Source organism: Scyliorhinus torazame, chromosome 11 (genome assembly GCF_047496885.1).
Source record: "Scyliorhinus torazame isolate Kashiwa2021f chromosome 11, sScyTor2.1, whole genome shotgun sequence".
Classification (NCBI taxonomy): Eukaryota; Metazoa; Chordata; class Chondrichthyes; order Carcharhiniformes; family Scyliorhinidae; genus Scyliorhinus; species Scyliorhinus torazame.
In genome coordinates, this window is record NC_092717.1 from 103297411 (window position 1) to 103309983 (window position 12573).

Below are 12573 nucleotides of genomic sequence, written 5' to 3' on the forward strand. Positions count from 1 at the left end.
AGCCAACTGAATTCCTATATTTAAGAAGGGGAACAGAACAGGCGGAGGGAATTATAAACCAGTCAGCTTAACATCACTGGTAGGAAGCATAACATAATCCTTAAGAAAGGAGAAAGCAGACGAATATCTAGAAACAAAAAATACAATAATGAATAGTCAGCAAGATTTTGAAAGGGAAAATTGCTTGAACAAGTTTATTGAAATTTTTGAAGTGGTAACATGGAAAGTAGATGCAAATAATGTCATTCATCCAGATTTTGAAAAGGCCTTCAATAAGGTGCCTCATAATAAACAAATTAATACAATCAGAGAATATGGAGACAGGGGACAAATGGCACAAGTAATTGCTAACGGGCATAGTGGCAGAAGGTGAAAAGCTGTGTTTCACAAGGATCTTTCACAGGGGCTTTTCAGAGTAACTTCATTGAAGCCTACTTGTGACAAGTGATTATTATTATTTATTATTATTATCAGTGCTGGGATCTCTGCTGTTCACAATTTGCATCAACGATTTTCACTTTGGAATCAAAAAATAATTTCTAAATTTGTGAAATTGAGGAGGATTGTCAATACTGAGGAGGACATTAACAAACTTGCAGAATTGGCAAATGAAGCTAAAAACAGATAAATGTGAGGCAATATATTGCGATAGGAAGACTAGAGTGGCCATTTATTACTTGGAAGGTGAATGTCTCGATGAGGTAAAGGAACAAAGGGGTCAGAGTACAGATACATCAAATCACTAAAAATTGCACCAGTGGGTAGCAAGCCATAAAAACAGCAACAGTACTGGGCTTTACTTCTAGAGGAATGGAATTGAAATGTATGGAAATTACGCTAAACCTGCATTGAACATTGCTTAAACCACCCTTGGTGTATTACTTGCATGTTATAAAAAGGAAACAAAGGCACTGAAGATGGTGCAAGGAAGATTTAAAAGGATAAGACCAAAAATGCTTGGTTATACACATCAGAAGAAAATTACAAGCTGGTTCTTTTTACTCTTTAGAAAAAAGAGGCGGAGGGGTTTAAGCCTACAGTTATTTAAAATTATGAAACATTCTGATTGAGGCGAGGTGTAGTTGGGAAGGTAACTAGGGGCTATCGATATAAGATAGCCACCAAGAAATCCAATAGGGAAGAAACTTCTTCAACCATAGAATGGCAAGAACATGGAACTCAATATTACAGGGAGTGGTTGAAGCAAATAGTTTTTTCCACTTTCTTTTATTTTTGCCATTACATTTTTGATCCATGGATGATTAATGAACATTTGACTTTAAGGCATGCAGCCTGTATCTTTAATTCAAGCAGAAAGAATCAGAAGGCAACGCTGGTTTAAACAGACGCTGCAGAGGGGAGATGGGGTTGGGATCCAGTTTGATTGATTTGGCTGATGTGCAATGAATTGACCCAGTAACAGGTGAATGATCAGATCAGATCCCACTAGTATGCTTTTCAGAGTTTCAAAGTTTCAGCTTTGATTCTGGTTGCACGGTGAAGGGATCCAGCTAACCCTCCCCAAAAACATTCAGCTAACTCTCTCCAGAAAGATTCAGCTAACTCTCCCGTGAGGGCTGACTCTCTCTCCAGAAAGCCTGGTGGGTGCTGTATTCCTGAGAAAACAGAGGCCTGAAGACAAACCCCAAACTGAAAGCAAAGTTTGATGTGAAGTAGGTGCCTCTCCAGGGAAGCTGAGTACTTCATTTTTAAAACAGAGTACCTGAATGATTGAATCTACAAAGAAGATCATTACCGGCTTTGTGTGTGGGCCAAGAAGAATCCAGCATGGGTTTGTAGAGTCAAAAAGAAAATAACTTTATTTGCAATAATATATACACAACAGCAGGAATTCACCACTGCTTCCTACCACAGTGTGGTACTGCTGGTACCACACTGGCCAGCTCTATTTAGGCAGGTGAAACTGCTAATGATTTCCCTGCCCCCGATAGAAACCTACTTTATTATAGGTAATAAAGGTTTGAGGGATGAAATGATTTAGTGACATTATACTATTAAAAATCATATATTAAGCCATGACAGCAGAGAATGCTGAGAGCATGGGAAAAGATCTGATAAGGAAGTTAGTATTCCAACTGACTAACCACATTGCAGAATAAACTCATTGTTATCATTACTGGGCAAACATCCCAGTTCTGGAGAATATGGTGGGAAACAGGTGGTTCGTTCACACCATATTATAGAAACATAGAGAAGTTTTCCCAAGCCATATTATCTCTTAAAACTTGATAGCCATTTTGGTCAATTAGATGAATAATAATTATTTTAACCAAATCACAGTCAGAAAGGGGACAGAGCCTAAAGAAAGATTATGATTTCCTTATGAGACAGGGAGAGAATCTTTTTTGCTCTCTCCAAAATCAGTTCTCCTCTCTCTCTCTCTCTCTGAATTTATCTTTAACCTAATCTTTGAAACCTATTTCTACTTTGCTTTGCCAACCGCTATTTTTGTTTCATTTTTGTATTGTGCATTTTGATCTGAAGAAATTACCCCAAATTGAATTGTATCTTGAATTCAACTCAACCCTCTGTCTTTGCATTGGACAAACAACTTTTTCGATTCTGTATTCATATAAAATTTGACTTCATCAATAAACTTTGAAACAAGATATACTTGACTTCTCCCAAGAAGCTCAAGTTTTGAGTTCTGTAAGATTGATATATAGTGCGGTGACACAAATATATTAACAAAATACAGATCCATCACCCCCTCATTGGGAGAGTTCACACTCCACTGGAGTAGCTCATGCTCTGAGGTGCAGGAGGGGAATCTGTTTTCTGGACCTGGTATGTTATTGTGTGTGCTGGCTGCCTTCTCTGGACTTTGAAGTCTGGACTACAGCAAGGGAGAGCAGTGCCATGACCAGTTGAATGGGAAGATAGGGGATCCTGTTGCTTGCAGGGGAGAGAGAGGAGAGTGCTTGTCTGCAGTTGCCACGCCTGGGATTCATATTCGCCACTGTCTACCTTTCTGCTTATCGGCTTGGAGTGGAGCGAGGAGCGGAATTTGATTGGCCTTCTGCCAGGCTGAAAGTGGAGTAGAATGGACTCGTTTTTGCAGTTTTAGACTGGATGGTGTCTGGAGACTGGATGCCGGAACTGTGAGAGCTGGAGGGCGGTGGCCCAATTGACTATGTGTATTGCTGTTTGTTGTGTTTTACGGTAGGGGGATTGTATGGTTATCATTGTTTTTTTGTTGTGTATTGTTATTTTGGGCTTAGCCGCTGGGTGCTTGCCAGTTGCAGCCCTCCTGCTTCTGTGCATTGGGGCTTGAGGGGTTCTTCCTGATGCTAGAGAGGGGGAGGGGTGTTTTCTCTCTCTCTCTCCCCTCAATCTCGTGCTGCCTGTCCCTTTGCGGTGAACGGAGCTGCTTGCGGGTGCCTCTTCACCGACGTGGGGCTGTTGCTAGAGCCAGGGGAGAGGTGTGCGCTCTGGCTTGAGTGCTGGCAGCTTTGACTTGTATTTGTTTGTTGGATTTCTTGTGGGTGCTCTGTATTTGTATTGGGAGATCCCTCTCTCTCCCTCTCTTCTGCCATGGCCCGTATCAGTGTGTCTTTTTCCGGTGGTCTGTGCTGCTCATTTGGGTGCCTTTCCACCAATGTCGGGCTGCCGTTAGGGCAGGGTGTTGCTCTTTTTAGCCTTAGTTGATTAGCTCTGATTACGTCATCTTTGCTCACGAGTCGCCAGGTATCTTTCTGATACCGCCACGTGGTTCAAGTTATGATTAAAAGTCAGCACACTGCTTAGTAAGATTGAAATCAACAGTCATTTATTATATACAACAAGTAATGTTTACGCAATAATCCTACTATCTATATAATACGCAATAATCCTACTATCTATATAATAAACCTATCACTACTGGCCAATACTTAACTTTAGGAAGAGCCCACCAGGTCAGAGAAACGAATGGCTTATCCAATCGGATCTGCCCCGCGGGATTCAAAAGGCTGATATAGGTCGATGGCTAGGAGTCTTTATCGGATAGCGATCGCTGGATTCAAACTTACGGTTGCCGGTTGCTGTTCTTGCGGAGGTCTCGAGCAGGCGAAGAAGGGAGAGAGAGAGATCTGAACTTGGCCCGTCACTTTATAGGGCCCAGGGGCTTCCCGCCTCCCGGGGCGGCCCTTGACCCTGAGTCCCAAGTGATTGGACTTGTTCCCGATCACTGGGTTCGATACGTCCAATTGCGAGGCGATTCCCCGATCGGGGGGTGGTCGTTCACCTGCCTTTGTTTCGGCCACTGCAGGCGCCGACAGGTCTGGCCTGGTATTCAATTGCTAATATGTTGCAATTGTTCCCGGGGATAGCCGATTAAACTGCAGATGTCTGGGTGGATGGGCTGTCTGGGTGGATGGGCTGTTAATAGCCCTGAGTATCGATCTGGGCCAACTTCCCCAGAGCCGAATATGATATTCTGCCTGCAGCTGTCCGTTTGTGTCTTGTTACCTGCTTTTCCCAGCAGCCTTTCCGGTTAGCCATTTTAAAATCGGGTTTTGGCCAAATTAATCGGGAAGCAGCCATTTTGCGTGGCTACAAGGGCATTGGTGTGTCCTTTTCCGGTGGTCTGTGTTACTCATTTGGGTGCCTTTCCACAGATGTGGGGCTGCCGTTGGGGACAGGGGATGGTTGTGTGTGTGTGCTGGCTTGAGAGTTGGTGGTTTTTGTATCTTGTAAATGTTTTTGGCATATTACTTTTTTTCGTGTTTGCTTTTTTTGCATGTTGCAGATTCCTTTGTATTTTTGATTTGTCAATAAACTAAAATAATTAGGGGATAACCAATAGTCCCCAGCCAATGGTATTCAGGCAGGTTATAACAAGGGTGCAAACCAATCTGCAAGTTTGCTGTTAAGAAAAGTGTGCTAAAACTGTCCACTGGAACAAAGACTCAGTCTTCCCTCCACTTACAATTTTTACTCCTTTCCACCCCTCTGCAATAGTATAGATGCATTTAAGGGGAGGTTCGACAAGCATATATGAAAATATATGTTAATATTCAACATGTTTTACTACTATTTTGACAATTGTGCCTTAGTCACAACTATTTATTAGACTGATGTTTGATATCAGGTGATCAAAGAAACCAATTCAACGTGAACAGCAATCTTCCAGTGAAGGACGCAACTTACAATGAAAACTTGAACAGCATTTCACACACCAATTAAAGATACGTTAAAACAAGGACAGTCTTGCTAACTACATTTCATCCAACCCCTGCCCCCAAACATGGCTCCCTCAGCAAAGAACTCTTCAGAACTCATTTTTCAAATGATTCCAAAGACAAACCCCAGAAACTTATACGGCAAAGGCCAGGCTTGTGGCAAGGGGATTTGAAGAAAACTTAGAAGATCAGGATTTAAGGGTAGATTCACCTACAGCAAGAAAGGTTATTTTAAAGATCTGCTTGGCTCTATTAGCCACAAAGGCATGGGAATGCAAATCTATAGATATAAAAGCTGCCTTTTTGCAGGGGCATCAGCTCCAGAGAGACATTTTCCTCCGTCCTCCTAAAGAAGCAGCTAACACAGAAGGGGTACCCTGGAAGTTGAACAAATGTGTATATGGATTAAATGATGCATCTAGAGTCTGGTATTTTTCGATAAGGTCAGTTTACTTCTTTAGCTGTGTATTTCAGACAATAAACATAATGGTTTTCAACTGTGTCATTTCAGAGAACTGTGGAATGGCTATTTAGCCTACTACAGCCCCCTCCATGACACTGTGTTAATTAAAATTCCTGAAACGAAGCTCGAAGCCTCTGTCTCTATTATTATTTCCACGACACCATTTTAGTGCAAAGGTTCGGGTCTGCCATCAAATTCACAACTAGCCTCCGCGCCGGCCTCTGGGCTGGATCCTACTTCAAAACCACATCCACCCAGTAACCTAGTTGTATTGTCGCTTCACTGGTAATCCTGAGACCCATGGTAATGCTCTGGAGACCTGGGTTCGAATCCCACCAGGGCAGTTGGTGGAATCTGATTTCAATAAAAAATCTGGATTAAAAGTCTAACAGTGTCCATGAAACCATTGTCGATGGTTAGAAAACTCCATCTGGTTCACTAATATCCTGTAGGGAAGGAAATCTACGCCTTGCGCACCGGCAAAAATAATAAATACTCCCTATTTATAAACCTCCATGGGTCCACCCATCCCATCTCCTTTGTAACCCCAGCCAAAACCTTCCCCCCACCCCCACAAAGGGGTCAGAGAGCGTGGCCGGGACCTGTCCACCTTTGGGTCTAACACTATATTCCAGTCCCCCCAAACATCAACTGGTGAGTATCCAAATCAGGAATAGCAGGAAATGCAGGAATAGCATTTTGCTCACAAACCCAGAGCCATCCCAGTTTGGGGCATACACGCTAACCAGCAGCACTAGCCTCCCTTCCAACGCCCCCCATCATTATCACTTACTTGCCCCATGGTCTGCAACTACCTTCTCTTAGGTGAGTATCCTGTAACAGCACCGCGTCCAGTTTCAGGCTCTTCAAATGCGAAGAAACTCACAGTCTCTTCACCAATCCACCCAACCCTTGCACGTTCCACATCACCACTCTGACCAGGGAACTCTCATATTTCCCCCCCCCCCCCATACCTGCCATGACCATCGTCCCAGGCCCCACCTAGCAAGCGAGATACAGCCCCAGCCCTAGTCACTGGCACACCCCACCACCACCCCCGTTCCCAGAATCCCCCTACCACTTCCCCTTGAACTTCCTCACCCATCCCTCCACCATTCATACCTCCCAGACCCATCGAAACCTGCCTATACAGGTTCCAATGACCGTAGCCATCCCCCGCCCCCTGCTTACGTTCACTAGCCAACATTGCTAGCGGATGGCCCCTGCAGATCCCCCTCCCCCACATCAAAAACACACCACTCACCCCCTCCAAATTGCCAACCCTACATCAACACAAACTCAACAAACCATAAATCCCAACCGTCCTCCCCAAACCACCCCAGTCAACATCTTTTACACAAAACAGTTAACTAGAACATCCATAAAGGGAAAGAACAACATAAAGGAAAAACTCAATCAAAAACATTCAAGTCCAAACTCAGTCCAATCCCAGGCTTCTACCTTCACAAGCGCCTCCACCTCAGTCTCGTAGTAGTAGTCTCTGTCATTATGCGTGACCGTTAGCTTCGCCGGGTAGACCACACCAAACTGCAGGTTGGGTTTATACAACGCCACCTTAGCTCGACCGAAGGCCACCCATCTCCTCTCCAGATTTTGGTATATACGTACACAATTGCCATCACACTCCACCTCCTGCTTTCCCGACTCAGCAGAGCTCTCGACAGTTCATTCGTTCATGGCTTCGGCCGGAGCGACCGGTGGGCCATGTCCAATTCGTAGTGGGAAATTCTTCCCCCTCCCCTATCAACTTCACCAGCATCTCGACAAAGTACTCTGTAGGCCTCCGGCCCTCCACCCCCTCAGGCAGACCCACGATGATTCAAGTTCTGCCTTCGTGACCGGTTCTCCAAGTCCTCTACTTTGGCTCTCAGCCCTCTGTTGATCTCCGCTATTTTCCGCAGCTCCTCACCCATCGAGGTGAACTGGTCGCTATGCTGCAACAATGCCTCCTCCACCGCCTTCATTTTCTCTCCTTGCTCCCACACCACCAAAGTCTTCACTAACTTCTCTCTCATTAGGGCAAGGGTCTCACCCACCCACTCCTTAAGCGAGGTCATCATTTCTGTCCAATGCCTTTTAAACTGTTTCGTGAGCAGCCACTCAAAACTGCCCGGCCACAACTTCAGCCATCTTTTCCACTGTGATGGGCGTGGCCCCACCCACTGAGCTCTCTCCCACCGAACTCCTCACCACGTTTGACGGCAGACTTTCACTCACTCCCTTTCTCCCCAAGTTCTTTTTTCCAGTTTTTAATATTCTTGCAATGCCTCAGACCTTCCCACAATTTCTCACGTAAGCATTTTCCCCAAAACCCCGGTGTAAAGAGCCCTAAAAAGACAACTCTGGCAGGAGCCACCAAACATGCGACCTCCACCTACATGCTGTAACCGGAAGTCCTCATGGTCTACCTAGTTAATCAGGCTATTAGCATTTATTTTCCCCCCAAAAAAAGCACATACCACATGAGGACATTTAATATGTTCTACATATGTGGAAATAGTTTTGAAATATATCACAACCATTGGGTTTTACATTGACATTAAATACCTACACACTTTCTTTATCCTTATGAGCTGTCACAATTTCTTGAGAATTTATTGATACTCCTGAATCCGCCAGGCTATAACCTCCGCTATCAACACTTTCATAATTAATTTTGTACTAAAAAGAGAAGTAACCTCTTTATATAAAAAAATTTCCAATTCAAAAATATTTTATTTAATCTAATGAGATGGGCAGCACGGTAGAACAAGTGGATAGCACTGTGGCTTCACAGCGCCAGGGTCCCAGGTTCGATTCTCCACTGGGTCACTGTCTGTGCGGAGTCTGCACGTTCTCCCCGTGTCTGCGTGGGTTTCCTCCGGCTGCTCAGGTTTCCTCCCACAGTCCAAAGACGTGCAGGTTAGGTGGATTGGCCATGCTAAATTGCCCTTCGTGTCCAAAAAGGTTAGGAGGGGTTATTGGGTTACCGGGATAGGATAGAAGTGAGGGCTTAAGTGGGTCGGTGCTATTGAGTGATCCAACTCAATTCTGTGCTCCTTGCATGTTGACACTGGGTTTGAAATTGATCCTGGGATTCTCATATAATGTATAGCCATTTTTAACTATTGGATTGTCTTAACACTCAATTTAAATATTACAACAAAAATTGGCTGTTGAGTAGACCATTTTAATTCAATCATTCCGCTTTCCAACAGCAATAAGTAATTATAAAAATAGAAAGCAAAGGCAAGATGAGCTCATATCCCAACGTCCTTTCATAGCCTATAATTAAACAGTCTGCAGAAAGTTCAGAATGCATATAATTTGTACATGTATGTTGTTCTCAATGAAAATAATCTCATGATTTACAGTCAATTCGACCCCAATAGGACATTTCATCTTCCACCATCAAAACTCTGGGAAAATGTTGAACAAAACAACAGCTTAGCAAATTACATGAATGATACAATGTAATTTGGAGGTACATAAATAGTCACCATAATTAAAACAAACGAGTATAGAGTAAAATTAAAACATTACTTGACATCTCAGATATTGGTTATTATAGTATAAAAGTCTGGCACATATAGGGTTAATGTGGGACTAATGGTGTGAGAGAACACATGACTCACGCATTGGGGTCGATCTAGTGTTGGACAAGTGCCCTGTGCACAAGCATGGAGACAGCTACTACCTTGAACTCTGTTGTATTTATGTACAAAAGTCTTGTGGTTAATAAATAAATAAATAGTTAATATATTTAAGACCGACCAAACGGTATCTAACACCCTACAACAGTTATAAATAAAATCTTGTGTGGCACCTTGAAATCATCCTCAAAATGTTGATATATTCTACACCAATGCCTCCTTAAATTATGGAAAACGTTTACATTAAAAATAAAAGAGTCACAAAATGTAGCTGTGGACTGCCTCAGTGGCCCAGCAAATTTATCCAATAAATAAATGATATACAAACTAGAGAGTCCCAAGGTCAATTCCCATTTTTGCTGTAAGTTAGTCGATCTCAGTAGGGTAAATCAGTTAGAGAAGCTACAGTTGGCCTCAGTATCAAGCGACGGGCAAAAATCAACCAGGGTCACATTCCTAATTATGATTTAATCATTCTTCCTAGAAAGAACACTTTCCCAGGTTGGAAAAATTTCCAGAAGAGGAAGATAGAGTTGCCAATCATAATTTAAGGAAAGAAATGACAAAAAAGCAAAATCCAATTGAAAACTCAACTCCACATCTGCCCCTCTGCTTTTGCGAATAGAATGTTTGCGAATGCAGTCAAACAACATCAGAAAAGACATTTACAATGTTATCTGTAAAAGTTTTTATATTGTTTTCAAACATTAAAACATTGTCTCTTGGAGACTCACCAGACCGAACACCTTCGCCACGAGGCTACTTTGACGATAAATGCAACCCAATGCATTCCAAAGTAGCCCCGCTGACACCAAATTACTTTCGACAGGTCGGGAAACCGAGATATAGTTGAGTCAAATTACAGGAAAAGGTGTGTTTTTTGTCAGCATTTATTGAAAATGGATTGCGCGAAATTGCGGTGACCGTAAAAGGTAGCGTTTCGGTCAGCTCAATGCTCATCTTAAGGTAATGGTATGTATATTTTCCAAATTTCTAAACAAAGACTGATGCGTATCAGAATGGGTCCGCATCAAACAAACTGACCACGCCACAATGCGGAGGGAAAAACCGGGCAGCTCTAGCACAACCAGTCCTACCTCCTTGATCAGCTGAAGCGAAACACAGGATTTAAACCTATCGTGGGAAGCCAATTTTTTGTCAAGCTTTTCAGTCAGATGCAGAGGCAGGTTGCAGCTTCACATCACACCAACACTGGATGAATTCACCAATTTGCTGACTCGTTTTATCACAAGGAAAGGTTGTGCTCTGCCGGGTGAACAATAACCAGGCTGAAACCTCAGAGCAGTCCGCAGACAAAATATTGGCTCTCATCGGTCACTCGTATGCACACTTGGTAACAAGCAGATTTTGGAAGGGATTTGAAGTGGGTCCTGCTCGCCCTTCCTGAGGCACTTAGACCGGGTTTTGCCGATAGGGCCTAACCGGTCCTCGGACTTGCCGCGGAGAGGCAGCCGCCTAGCAGCGTTGGCGGGCCTCCAAGCCCTCCCCGTCCCAGCGCTCACCTGAACGCAAACCTCCGGTGACGTGACTGAAGTGCGAACGGTTTGCCGTCGGCGCGGGGCAAATAAACCGCCGCGAGCGTCATTTCCCCGGCCGCTCGGTTACTGGAAAGAGTGGGAGGGAGAGAGAGAGTGTGTGTGTGTCCTCTGCGCTTTACACCGGCTCAGGCCTTTTCTGACCTCCGGGACCCGCATTCACTCCACTTTAAGAAAAGGTTATTTAGGGGGAGCCATATATTTAAAGAAAACCCGTCCCCAGCTGTACCACAGCTCAAAAAACAGCCTTTCTGCCATTCATCTCCCGTTTTATTGCAGAGCAACTGGGAAGCGGCAGCTGGCTGGCTACTGCGACTTTTTGTTGTTTTCCCGTCAATCGCGTCGCCCGGGGTTTCATTTCTACCGCTTTTGTAAAAAAAAAGTTAGAAATGAAACAAAACGGTGGACATAATATTGACTGATCATCAGTAGAATTTATAATTTGTGGTTACTTCATCAGCACAAGTGATTATAGGGTATTCCCTCATATAATTTCGCGAGAGAAACACGTTTTCTTTTTTTATTATTACTTTATCAGAGTTACAAAGCGAGAGCTCAGAGTGTGGACGGGCAAAACCCCTAATCTAGCTCCTTGCCTGCTCCAAAAACCAATTCAAATTGAATCCAATTCATGGTCCTCACAAGCGAGACATACCAGATCTAGGCATTACACCTGATCTCACGCTTATCTTAGCTAATAGGCAGAGAAGCGATAGAAACATGTTTTCTTAACCATCGTTTTGCTGACTTGAAATAAAAATGTAATTATGTTGCCTAAGTATTTTTAATTAATTAGTATTAGCTGATATCTTCTTCCATGGGCTGTGGGTGTTGCCGTCGCTTTGGGTATGGAGCCACACTTAGGCCAGAGCAGGTAAGAATGGCAGGTGGGTTTGTAACGATAAATTCCGCCAACTGCTATGGTGGGATTTGAGTCCATGGTCGCAGAGCATTATCATGGGCCTCCAAATTACTGATCTAGAAGCATAGATTGGTAACCAATTGGGGCAGCATGGTGGCACAGTGGTTAGTACTGCAGCCTCACAGTACGAAGGACCGAGTTCGATTCTGTCTGTGCAGTTTGCACGTTCTCTCCATGTCTGCGTAGGTTTCCTCCCACAGTCCAAAGATGTGCAGGTTAGGTGGAGTTATGGGATAGGGCGAGGGAATGGGCCCAAGGTGCACTTTTAGAGGGCTGGTGCAGACTCTGGGCTGAATGGCCTCCTTCTGCACTGCCGGGATTCTATTCTAATAGAAGTCAGAGGCTTTTCAAGATGGCAACCTGTAACTAGTGGAGTGTCACAGGCTGGGACCACAATGACTTACAATATATATTAATTACTTCGACTGTTGCTCGTTTTAGCCTTAGTTTATTTGCTCTAATTCTGTCACCTTTGCTCTTGAGTCGCCAGGTATCTTTCTGATACCGCCACGTGGTTCAAGTCCGAGTAATGATTAATAATCCAACACACCGCTTAGTAAGAGTTAAATCAACGCTCATTTATTATATACAGCAATTAATACTTATACATTAATTCTACTTCTAAACTACTTCCTACCACTAACAGGCCAATACTTAACTTTGAAAATGGCCCACCAGGTCAGGGAAACGAATGGCCTTTCGAATGGGTTCTGAGCCTGCGGGATTCAAAAGCTGGTACAGGTCGATAGTCAGGAGTGTCTATCTGGTAGCGATCGTTGCAGTAAAACTTACGTTC

The 12573-nt window shown here is 43.8% G+C and overlaps 1 protein-coding gene across 6 annotated transcripts in view; it reads right to left on the reverse strand.

Annotated features, from left to right (window-relative positions):
• The window catches only part of LOC140385425 (ATP-binding cassette sub-family C member 9-like), a 333755-nt gene extending 322762 nt beyond the window's left edge, over positions 1-10993 (reverse strand). For 2 of the 6 annotated variants that reach the window (XM_072467563.1, XM_072467560.1), the window contains exon 1: positions 10397-10807. The gene's annotated coding sequence lies outside the window, so the exon portion shown is untranslated. The other 4 variants (XM_072467561.1, XM_072467564.1, XM_072467565.1 and 1 more) reach the window with 4 other exon arrangements.
• Positions 10994-12573: the final 1580 nt, after the last annotated feature.